Consider the following 12,935-nt stretch of genomic DNA (forward strand, 5'->3'; position numbering starts at 1 on the left):
TTTTTATATTTAGTTCTTTGAAAGTTTTTATAATAACTATGGGGTCTATTTGTCTAAATTTTAATGGGCTATTGCAAACATCAACACAACCCTCGAGAAGAGACATTGCCTGATATGAACATGAATTAAGATTGCTTGTTGTTATGATTGGTACATTTGAGAAGTAACCTTCGAATGCGTTTGCTACCTTATCATTGCATTTAATATACTTATTATCAATTTTTAACGCGAATGTGTCATCCCGAGATATAATTCTACAAGTTTCTTTATTAATACAATTCCAAGTAGCTTTAATTTTGTTGCCAGAGTTTTTAATTTTGTCACGTATGTAAATAGATTTTGCCATAGTACAAACTTGTGGCCAAAACAGTGAGGTCTAAAAGAAAAATTTAGATTCCTTACATCAAAGTGTACCTAAATCACCCTCATGTATATTATACGATTGTGCTTAGTTTAGGAGATAGAGTTAATTTTGTGATATTTTAAAATTTTATGACCTAGTAGGCTTTAAACATTTTTATCTTTTTTTTGGGTTGACTTTTTTCAGATTTCTTTTTTTCGACAGATTTGTTATGAATTGCAGATGTTTGAAAAAAATAATCACCTTCCTATCTTTGATTCAAGATACAAAAGTTGTGCTAGAAACATTAAAATTATGCTTTTATCAGAACACTATCAAATTTTCAATTTAAAAGTTTAAGTAAAAAAAAGAACTTCCATAGGTCCAAAACCATTTTAAAAACTGCGCCGTTTCCTGAACATTCATAATAATACAAAAAAAACATGTACTTAATAGGCCACTATTTCCTGTAATCGGTCCACTAAAGTGGTAAGTCGGAGATTCCGTTACATGTTTTTGACTTTCTTAGAGTGAATTAATATTGGGAATCCTCTAAGTTTACATTACGTAGAACAGATTTAAAGCAGTAACTGGACAGAACATGTTTTTATTCTCAACGAGGAAGCTCTTGCCCTTCATCACACCTGGTGGAAACTGATGATTAGGCTGAAGGTGGAAGGGAACTTCAACTACAGAGGAACTATGGCTTCCTACCTCCAAATGCCGGAATACATTGTTATTTTAAGTAAGTTTTGATGAACATAAACCAAATATCCCTCCTTCTTCTTCTCACTGTAGTAGGTATTTCAAGGGTAATAGTAAATTGGTAATCTTCCGAGGTCCCGGGTTTGATTCCCAGTGGAGGTGAAATTTTCTGCTCGGTTTGGTTGGTGGTAGGGTTTGATCTAAGTCTGCCTGGCTAGAAACTCTATTTTCCTAAGTCTGTCACTATAACAATAATGTTAATAGCATTACTGTATTCCGGCATTTGGAGTTAGGAAGCCATAGTTCCTCTGTAGTTGAAATTCCCTTCCACCTTCAGCCTAATCATCAGTTTCCACCAGGTGTGATGAAGGGCAAGAGCTTCCTCGTTGAGAATAAAAACATGTTCTGTCCAGTTACTGCTTTAAATCTGTTCTACGTAATGTAAACTTAGAGGATTCCCAATATTAATTCACTCTAAGAAAGTCAAAAACATGTAACGGAATCTCCGACTTACCACTTTAGTGGACCGATTACAGGAAATAGTGGCCTATTAAGTACATGTTTTTTTGTATTATTATGAATGTTCAGGAAACGGCGCAGTTTTTAAAATGGTTTTTGACCTATGGAAGTTCCTTTTTTTACTTAAACTTTTAAGTTGAAAATTTGATAGTGTTCTGATAAAAGCATAATTTTAATGTTTCTAGCAAAACTTTTGTATCTTGAATCAAAGATAGGAAAGTGATTATTTTTTTCAAACATCTGCAATTCATAACAAATCTGTCAAAAAAAAGAAATCTGAAAAAAGTCAACCCAAAAAAAAGATAAAAATGTTTAAAGCCTACTAGGTCATAAAATTTTAAAATATCACAAAATTAACTCTATCTCCTAAACTAAGCACAATCGTATAATATACATGGGGGTGATTTAGGTACACCTTGATGTGAGGAATCTAAATTTTTCTTTTAGACTTCACTGTTTTGGCCACCCTGTATAGTTATTTAATTTTTAGCGTTAAGAGTCGCATCTCAAACTAATTTGAAAATTATAAATAACTTGAAAAAATCGAACTGCCTAAGGCATCGTGGGTTCAATTCCCGCCTTAGGCAGTTCGATTTTTTCAAGTTATTTATAATTTTTAAAAATATGACACATTATGTTAAAAGACCTAACTAAATCTCGAGCACAGTATATGGGCGTATTTGCGTTAAAACGTAATAACGATACATTAAACAACTTTTTCTAACTGATTTATTATTGATATAGCACATGATAACAATTAAAATAATTACATGCATAAATAAAGAGAGTAATCGCTTAAAATATTATATTTACGTTGTCATTTAAGTCTCTTTACGTTGAACAATATACATGAAATTATAGAAATGTGACGACGTAAAAGGGCAATGCGTAAAATCTCAAAATACATAAGAAAAATATAAAAATTGATAACAGCAGTAGCAAAAGCATTACATGTTAATGCTAAATGTGAAATTTCATTAAATTCGTTTTAATAGGTCAGAAGATATGACCCAAAAATATGGTTCTGGCCACTAAAATGGCTCTCCTGTAAAATTCACTTTTTTCACTTACGTAGTAGTTTCACTTATGTAGAGTATGGGAGATTCGCGGTTTGCTCCATCTACAACGCCCTAACATTTGATCCCCACGGAATTCGAACCCACAGCCACAACTTACATTGTCCTGTCATGACCCATGCTGACATTGTAGCACAGATGACCCACCCTGTCAGGCGGCTGTCAATTCCTAAAAAGTAAATGAAAACAAAATTAACAAATTAGTAGGTATAAACCAATTAAAGTGTTCATCGATAAAGTCTGTCAATAAATTGATACGTCCACCGGGCATTCATATCACTAAGTACTTATCAGCGATCGTCAGCTGATCGCTAACTCAGGCCGAAAGTTACTAAAAACCCCTATGAGCACCCAAAACCACACATTATAGGTCACTTTATCATACATCAAACAAGATAGAGAAGGGAATATGTCGATAGAATAAAAACCGGTATCGATTTATTTATTCTTAATACTTTTTAACATGTAATGCATGTAGGCAATTAGATAGAGCTTTTTAAGAGCAGCTTAAAAAGTAGCGAAGAAATCTCCACATAAATATTTCATAGGTTTTATTGAATAGCTCAAATGATCAAATTAATCAAGTTTACTTATGCTGGTGTTCTATAATCAATTCTAATCCAAATCCGTCCGTCAACTGTCAAATTTCAATTATGTTTTTGGTCAAAATATCTGCGGTTTCGATGTATTTACATTTTCATATTATTGTTTATAAGATCATGCACGTTTTTCATTTGTATATTGACGGTCATAATTTAAGAAGTCAACCAGTAAAGAAGCCATTCAGAATAATTCCAATTCAAAATTAATATTCGAAATCTAATTTATAGCAATTGCGTCAGCGATATCCAATCAAAATGCTTCTTCTTCCCTGCCAGAAATAGAACATCATATCGATATCACACATTCAACTTGAACATCCCTACCGCCCGAAGCGACCTGCGCACGGGCGTTGGGTGCGCGCGCGCACCTGTCCCGCGCATACGTCCACAATCCCGCTGCGTGTGACTGCATTATTGAAATCCCGACGTTGATCGACAATTAAACTAATTGTTTGAGTTATTGACCAAATTACGGTGGAAGAAAAGTTTTAGTGTGGCCAGTCAGCGCTAAGAGAAGCTTTTTGATAAAGAAATACCTTACCACAACACATGGCCCCGATTGCGCTAAATATTTTCAACTGCAACGTGACTAGACGGACGACGAACGAAAATCAGCTGTTTTGAAAAATCAAAGGTACTTTTTCTCAAACGCAAGAAAAACGCTTCACAAACATTTGCTGTGTTTTAGTAATTTCAGTTTAAAAAAAAAGGTGTTTGGACTTTTTAACGGAAAGTGCATATAAATCTGTTGTTTTGTCTTGGTTAATGCGTAAACTTTACCATTATACCGAATTGCACATCAGCTGGAATGAAAATGGAGCATGGAGGATGGCGACCCAGTGCTCATGAAACAAGTAGAGGTGCTTAATAGCGTCACTATATAATTTAAGGATCGCTTCTTTTTTGCCACTAATAGAACATCAGTCATCATTAATTGATCGACAATTAAACTAATTGTTTGAGTGACTGCCGAAATTACGAGCAAAGCAGATTGCAACAAATTGTGGAAATTTGGGTAGCTGACATTAGTACAAAGTTGGACACGAGAATTATAATCATTAGGAAAGAAATGCTTATTATTCAAATTACATTTGAGGCAGCAACATTGTACTAGAAAAATAACCAAAAACCTGTCCTGTCTCAGACACTCAGTGAATATGATACTCGTAATGTGTGTGGACTGAATGGATTTTCCATGCCTTTGAAGTTAAAGTCGGCGCCAATGTACTACGCTCTGGAACGAATCCCGTCTCGTAATATTTTTAGATTACAGTTCATACCAAAGCAATGAGGGCTATCGTTTTAGCGCTCACCAGTTAGCGCCACTGTAGAGTAAGGTCCTGTCACTTGCTAGTAGCGAAGACAGTAGCACCAACTGGTGAGCGCGAAAGTGGTAGGAGGACTATCGCATTTGCACTCGTCAAGATGGCGCCACTGTAGAGTAAGGTCCTGTCGATCGCCAGGGGTGCCAACTGTTAAGTATAAAAACGATAGCCCTCATTGGGTTACATGTAATTTTGAGATTACATTTCAATATTATTTGATATTAAATTAATTTCTTTACAAACTAAATATCACGGGTCACCCATCGCCCTCGCCGGGATTAGTACCAACTAATCCGCCACTACAAAGGCATTAGTCCACTAATCCCGCGCGTCTGCTCGCCGAAGATAGTGTCGTTACATCGTGTAAGCTGAGCGAGCGAGCGGTGACGGAGCGAGTCGAGCGGAAGCGGCGCGTGGCGGGTAATCGAGTTTGTGAAAGTTTTTTTGTGTTAAAAATTGGGTAAGAGATAAATCAGTGATTAAAAAGATCCTATTAATCCTAAAAATTGTTTAATGATTAATTATGATTTGCCATTTACAAATACTCTGCTATTTACATAAATCATTAAATTGAGAAAATTTGTATCCACCGTTTTCAAAAGTAAACACGTCAACATGAATGTAAGAATTAAATTGTATTGCTAGAAATTCCTGTACAGATCCCTCGTATGTGTTGCCACTTGTTCATAATAAGAAAATTAACTTTTTTTAGCTAATTAAAGCAGATCGTTTCAAAATGTTACCCCAATGTAGACTTTCAATCACGTTGGTCATTAATAGTGACCAAAATAGTTGACAACACAACCTTATTCCAATTGTAACAAAGGCGTATTGCTACTTTGGGTGTCACGAACTATTTGACGCTGACTGTTACTACTTTAAATTCACGACCTTTCGCATTATTTGACTCGCAAAGGGCGTGAACTATGTCACACAAGTCACTAAACTGACCCAGTGATTTCGCACGCGCCTGTCTGTCGTGTCACGCGGAGGGCGGGACGCGTCACTCGATGTCACTGAAGTGATAGCTGTAATACGCTTGTGCGGACTAATTGTTCAATGTAATCTGGATCTACTTGACGTGACAACACGAGGGGTGACAAAACGTTTATTGAATAGAAAACTAAATTGTTTTTTTACTCATGGGAAAATATTACTTCTGAAAATAAACACTAGGTCCTACATAAAATTAAATGATTAATTTATTTCGATGCTTATTAGGAAGCACTGGTAAAGCAAAGAAGTATTTTCTGATTTTCTGAAAAAGCTCTTGGCCTGCATCTTACTTGATGGAAATCGATGATCAGGCCAAAGATCAAAGCTTCATCTTGAGTCCTCATAGGAACTGGCTGTCTTACCTCCAACTGCTGAAACACAAGAAAGCTATTAAAACAATGTGGCTTCAGAATTAGGTAAGATGGTGGTAGCTAGCGGACTTATAAAAACCCTAGCACTAACCAAACAAAGTAGAAAATGTTACCCCTACTGCGAATCCAACCCGGGACCTACGAGTCTAAAGCTGGTGGTCTTGCCACTAGACCATAGAAGCGGTTACTTAGACCACAGAGGTGGTGGCAAAGCTTACGAGCAAGATTTGATACTTTCTATTGTCAATAAAGGCATGTACCTATACGACTATGAGCGTCATTTGAGACAGTCGAAAATGTCTGCCTTTAAAGGCTCAAAGATCGGTCCCACAAACTGATATTATCAATATTCAATAAAAAGCAAAAATGCGAAACCAAATCCGTCAATGCTTTTTGCCCAGGAGTGGCCATTGATCAGAGAAATGATGGTTCGATAAATCGCGCCGTGGATCTCATAAAATTACAAAAATAATTTTTGTCTCGTCTAAGCAAAAAGCGAACCGGTTACGTCACGAAGGATATTTATGAGAATGTTGCGGATTGTGCGCGCGCGTCGATTTGGGAGATAATGCAAAATCGACTCTTATTATTATAACAATAATGTAGGAACTTGAGCAGAACTAATAGCTTTTGAATACTATTGCTCTTAGATTTAATCTTAGGAATCCTTAAATAAGTCAGCGATAATTTTCACATTCAGGTATATGCATAAGGCGTGTTACTGATACGAATACAAAACTCATGGTATAGATTAAAGTTGTCAATCTGTTCTGTTTCAATATTTTTACCAGTTACAGGCTTGAATCTATGCTTGCTGATGTTGCAGAATATGAACTTAAGTAATCTAATTCAGTAAATTTAATTTAGGACTGGATTTAACTTCTCACATCTTAAGTTTCTTACCTCTGCCCATCGTCAAACGTGTACCGATTTGAAACATCGTTGAACGTTAAAGAGACTAGTTTCCTAATTAACTGTTTATTAATTAAGTAGCATCAGCTTAGGCCAGCCCTGTTGTCAAACGTTAAATGGAAATAAGTTGGTGCTGCCTAACCGCTGCACCGTGATTACACGCGCGGCCCAAGGCTCGCAATTTATGTTTCAATAAAACAAAATGGAGCAAAATTTGACTTGATCGCTTTTGCATCAAGCCCTCATTATGACGGTCCGTCGCCTAACGAGAGGCGATCATTTTGACGCTGCCGATAAAGCGATATATTGTTTGCTTACCATTAATTTGAATTCCTAATTTATGCAGCACTTTATCTCGATCGGGGGAAATTTTGAGAAATTTTAATAAACGGCATTATGTTGTTACTTAAAAATTTGTAATTGGCAGAAACAGAAGCATGTACAAGCATTTAGAGTTAAAGTATTCTAAAGAAGCAATTAAATATTGAAGATGGCAGTTAGGGCGGCCACCCTGTATGGTTAGCCGATAATGGCCGAGCGCAGCCGACGCGCCCGCGGCGTGCTCCCGCGCACGCGACGCGCACAATTACAAGCATGCAAGTTTGCTCTGCGCCTACACATGTCAGCTCCACACGCCAAACCCTTGCACTCTATTCCTATACCAATAAACACCTATATCGCCCGCCACGAAAGACTCGTGCCACATCTATAAGATAATCGTCCAGAAATAGATCAATTTTGAAAGGTGTTAAAATATGAACATGGGATGCCAATTTGTGTTTGATAGCATAAACACCCAAAATTATACGATAATTTTCGCCAGATTCGTAAAATACGTTTTCGTTGTTTTGTATCAAAATGTTGTTTATTCATTTTGTGCTTTTTACTAACACATGAAAGTCAAACGATGTCACCAAAAGTTTGGAGCGAATCCCCAAAAGCAATTCTGGCAGTCGGCAAGAAATACGGGCATTTTTTAATTCCCAGAGCGTACAATACTGCTTACATATTGTAATACAGTCGATATGTGGTAGGTAAAGGGTAAGAAAAACCTTTGAAATACATTTATTCTAAGGTTATTCAAAAATGGTGGAGTCCAGACTCAGATGTCTGATCGATCTAGCGTTCCTCTTCGAATCTTGACGGCAATTCGAGCCGACACCGTTGGCTATTGTCGCCTGATGATGGTACATTTTTAGGTGCTTCAATACACATTTAATATTTACTTGGGCTGTCGTATTTTAAACGTCGTAGGCGCTTTCTATATTTATTTATTTACGCGGCCTACTGCGTCACGCTGTACGCGACCTACGGTGTTTATAGGAGACCGAAGCCTTAGTTAGGTGCTATTTTAATATTTCTCATGCAATACCTAAATACGATAATCGTTTGCAGATTCACTCTTATGAGATCCCTCCGGGCATCGACCTCGCGAATGCTCAGACGCAGCGCGTGTCGTCACGGGAACCAAATTTGCTCTAATTTTCTGCCGCCTAATGCCGGTCTTGGACTCTGCGGAACTGTTGGTAGCCAAATTTGTTTTTATAATCAGGATTTTGCGATGTCTACTGCTATACCTACCAGTTCTGGGTGATCTGTTATTTGGATCTATGAGTAGGTACTTATTTTAAGCAGACAAATTAGAAACCGGCCAAAACTCAAAATTAGGCATCTTCAGCGCACTATTGCTGATCTAAAAAGGGTTACCTACGCCATATCGAATGACAAATGATCGAAAATCAAAATATCGAATACGTTTCATCGAACGATCAAAATATCGAACGATCAAAATATCGAATGCTCAAAATATCGAACGTTCAGAATATCGAACGATCAAAATATCGAACGATCAAAATATCGAACGATCAAAATATCGAAAGTCGATATAGACGTTTTTATTAAATTTCATCTACCTTGCTCGGCTCCGGTGCATGGTTGTGTTTGGTCGTACAACTTTTCAACAAATGTTCCTCGGCTCCTTGCTGAAGCGTTGTTATTGCCGTACTGCTACAATTAAATTTATATTTTTGTGTACAATACCAATAGAATGTTTCATCAACATTTTTGTTTATTGCCATTACAAAGCCCTCCAAAATGAGGACTGTTTTTCCTTTTTGGGACAGGCTAGGCTTATAATAGGTCCCCACGGACATTATTCTCCAAATTTATAAACTTTTCAGGCACAAAAATACTTAAGGCACACATTAACTGGCAAAACAAAACTGTACGACCAAACACAACCATGCACCGGAGCCGAGCAAGGTAGATGAATTAAATAAAAACGTCTATATCGACTTTCGATATTTTGATCGTTCGATATTTTGATCGTTCGATATTTTGATCGTTCGATATTCTGAACATTCGATATTTTGAGCATTCGATATTTTGATCGTTCGATATTTTGATCGTTCGATGAAACGTATTCGATATTTTGATTTTCGATCATTTGTCATTCGATATAGCGTAGGTAACCCTCTAAAAATGCAGCTAAGATCAATTTGCAGAATGCGACGAAAAGTGCCTTCCCAAACTTAGAATACTACATATATTTTTCAGAAAATCACTTCAATCCAATTAGGTAGGTATCCTATTCTGTCCAAAATGGAATGGAAAATGAAAAAAAAAACAGCTTACCTAAGAATCGAGCACAGGAGCACAAAACTATGTCGTCCATGGAAGTGACTGTGGTGAAGTGACCCCAACTATTAGGTACAAGCCTTGCGGAAGTGTGTCAATTAAATTACCGAATTCAGATTAAATCAGGACTTTTGACTCAATATCCATCCCATACATTCCCACCATGGTCACTAAGGATCGCATAAGTATAATCACTTCACCGGAAAGAGCATGTGCGCAGTGTCCGCGCTCACGCGACTCCAATTTGAGTCCGGAAACGAACCTGGACTGGCCAGCATTTTTTGCTCAGATTTGATGCTTTTTTGGGGAAAAAATTGAGAGCGCAAAAATGTTATGACACCTGTGCTTTTTGTTGTATTATTTATTTCATTAAAGCTTCTTGTATGAACTTATGAAGGCAAAAGGAAAAAGTGCAGCATGACTACCTGTCCGATAATACGACGACCTAATTGATGTTGCAGATACTATACCATAAGATACAGACGACTACGAACTATGTTCTAACTGTAACCGTGTTTTTTCATCATCAAAATATGTATTCAGAAATCATAGTAGGTATTCGACGGACGGAGCAAGGTTATGAGTTAGAGAAAAACTATACTTATATTCCTGGAATTCGATAGGAGAGATCAGCTGCTTAATTTATGTGAAATTACCTAATATCAAACTGAATGCAATGATACTTTCAACAAATTGTCTCATCATAATATATTTAAATCCTTTAATTGAATCCCGTTGTTATAGTAAAAAGTAAGAATGAAACCGATCGTTTATCTTCATTTTCCTCCAACATTTTGTTGCGTCGATAAAAGTGACAAACGTCAGTATGCAGTTTCTTCGCTTCATATCACGTCTCTGCAATTGTACGGTGGCATCATCAGGGCCGCCATATTTGGAGACGGTATAAGTAACACTTTGAGATTATTATTTATCACGGATGGAGCCATATTTGGGGACTCGTAGATGTATTCAAGACTCCTCCTTTTTATGTAAAAAGTTTAAGAGATCTGGGAACAACACGAATGCATTTTTACAAATGATTAATTACCTATAATTGTTGCAATTCACGAAGGCACAACGAAGGCGAGTGAGCTTTACATGTGTGGTGGCTTGCTACTGTTCGTTTTTCAAAAGTTTTGGTAGACATTACACTATCGTTATCGTTATGTGCATGTACATTGTACACGCACACACACAAGTAAAGCTCACTCGCCTTCGTGAGTTGCAAAAACTATACCAAAGTTTATCCCTTCTTTGAAATAAACATTTAATAATCATCATTTAATAAAATTATGCACAAGTTTCATGAGAATGCTCACCCTTCCTTGGTATTAGCAGCCTCAAGCTAATCCTAAGGAGTTACAATTTCAGATATAAACTACCTAGTAAGGATGACTTATAATCACTTATAATGAAGGCTGATAAGCTGACGAACCTCTACACTTTATTGTTTTGTTTGGGTACACTACCTATTGATGTATTGTAAGATCAAGTGGTGACCACTTTTGGTTAATTAAAGGCGATAGTTACATAAATCAAGTGCCTCTAGAAACATATTGTAGATCTTGGCGACTCTTGTTAAATCGATTATTATCAAAATGATTGTTGCATTCTTTCTAGGCACAGTTAATTCGCATCATACACAATGTTTTATTGTGTGATTTAACCCTTTGGTTTCTTATTTCTAGTGCCAAAAATATGAGATGCAAGTCATTTAACTCTTTGGTTAGTGTCAAAATATTTTGGACTAACTCTACTTCCCGATCGAGCGCAGGAACCAGCCATAACGAATCGCATGCGCGCGCATAAATCTCAGCGCGGGCGAACGCGGCTTTTTGCCGCCGCCACCGCGCACCGGCAAAAACGCACCGTCAAAACTGGGGAGTTTAAACGCGTAGTCTATTTTGTGCGGTTTAGACAAGATTTAATCTTGGGAAGAACAAGAGGGAAGGAGTTCTTTCCTCATAGTGCACGATGCATTTTCATTTCCATTCACCTACTATTCTAACTTCGTACTTTACCACTTGCAGTCTGAAAGTCTTACCATTTTCATACAATTACCCTTTAAATGCACTAGATACACTTACACAAAGGTTAACTGTAAGTTACAGCGAACTATGTAGTTAGGTTGGTTAGGTTTTCCGCCTACTTAGTGGACTGTATTAGTGATCGGTAAACAACTCTAGTCGTATGAAAATTGTTTATCAAAGTCGCTCTCCACGCCTCTACGAGGAAGACATAGGCTGATGCCTATGTCTTCCTCGTAGAGGGACTGTTCTAGTAAGCCTAAGATGCACCTACGATAAACTTTTATCAATTTTGTACGAAGCACTTATTTATCGTCTAACATCGTCGATAAGAATTTATCATCACGCGCGCATCCTAGCCCGGCAGGAGTGGACTTCTAGTTCTAGGCATTAGTAACGTCAAAATACACAGCGCAGCTTATTCCAGTCCAAATCAAAATTCTCCCAGCAGCCATCTTTATGTATGCGCCCGATTCGACTAACAGCGGTAATTTTTTCCGGTAAACAATCACTTTTGCCCGAAAAATGCGGGACGGGAAGAAGACATAAAAAGATCCCGGATTGTCTGTGGAATTTTTGCGGCTCTTATTGAGCCCCTCATAAATATCTGCTCCTTATCGAATGCGGCGGGGGATGCGGGAAACTAGACACTTTTGAGACTGCCCGGGTTAATTCGTTAGTCATCCATTTCAAATTATTGTACTCGTAGTACAGATGTCAGCAGCATGTCAAGCTAAATGTGATAATTTACCTACGTAGCTGTAATAACAGCGATTATACAACAAAATATCTAATAATCAAGATTCTCTCTAAACATTATAGGGAATTAGCTATGTTCTAGGTATCCCATTAACAAATTAAGTGATTTTAATTATTCGAAGTTTTTGATCTAACTACCTACTTACATTTCTATGCATTTCATTTCGAGTAATTCACAGTTTCGGGTAGCTAAGCAGATTTTTTTGCCATCCAAGGAAATAGAAGAATATACACTTCTACTATCCATCATCATCATTTTAGCCATAGGACGTCCACTGCTGAACATAGGTCATATTGACCGGTTGTAGCGGCCTGCATCCAGCGCCTTCCTGCTACCTTTATGATGTCGTCAGTTCACCTTGTGGGTGGACGTCCCACGCTGCGCTTACACATCTCCTATCCATTAGGCTATAAACCAAATCTCCCATATTAGCAGCAACAGATATGATTGTCCGGTGGAATGACCGCTGCGTAGCGGAGCTCAAAAACTGCCTTTTGTTTCGACTCCTGCGCACTTCCATCAAAAAATGTCATATCACACGTCCAGCTCCGAAATGTACCATTATTTGCCCACGTTTTGGGAAAATGGTCGAAATTTTTAAGGCGGGAAATTAATGAGGACTTCTTATAGGAATAATTTAGGTTTGTCATAGATATTTTTATTTA

This window comes from Ostrinia nubilalis, chromosome 23, assembly GCF_963855985.1.
Source record: "Ostrinia nubilalis chromosome 23, ilOstNubi1.1, whole genome shotgun sequence".
Classification (NCBI taxonomy): Eukaryota; Metazoa; Arthropoda; class Insecta; order Lepidoptera; family Crambidae; genus Ostrinia; species Ostrinia nubilalis.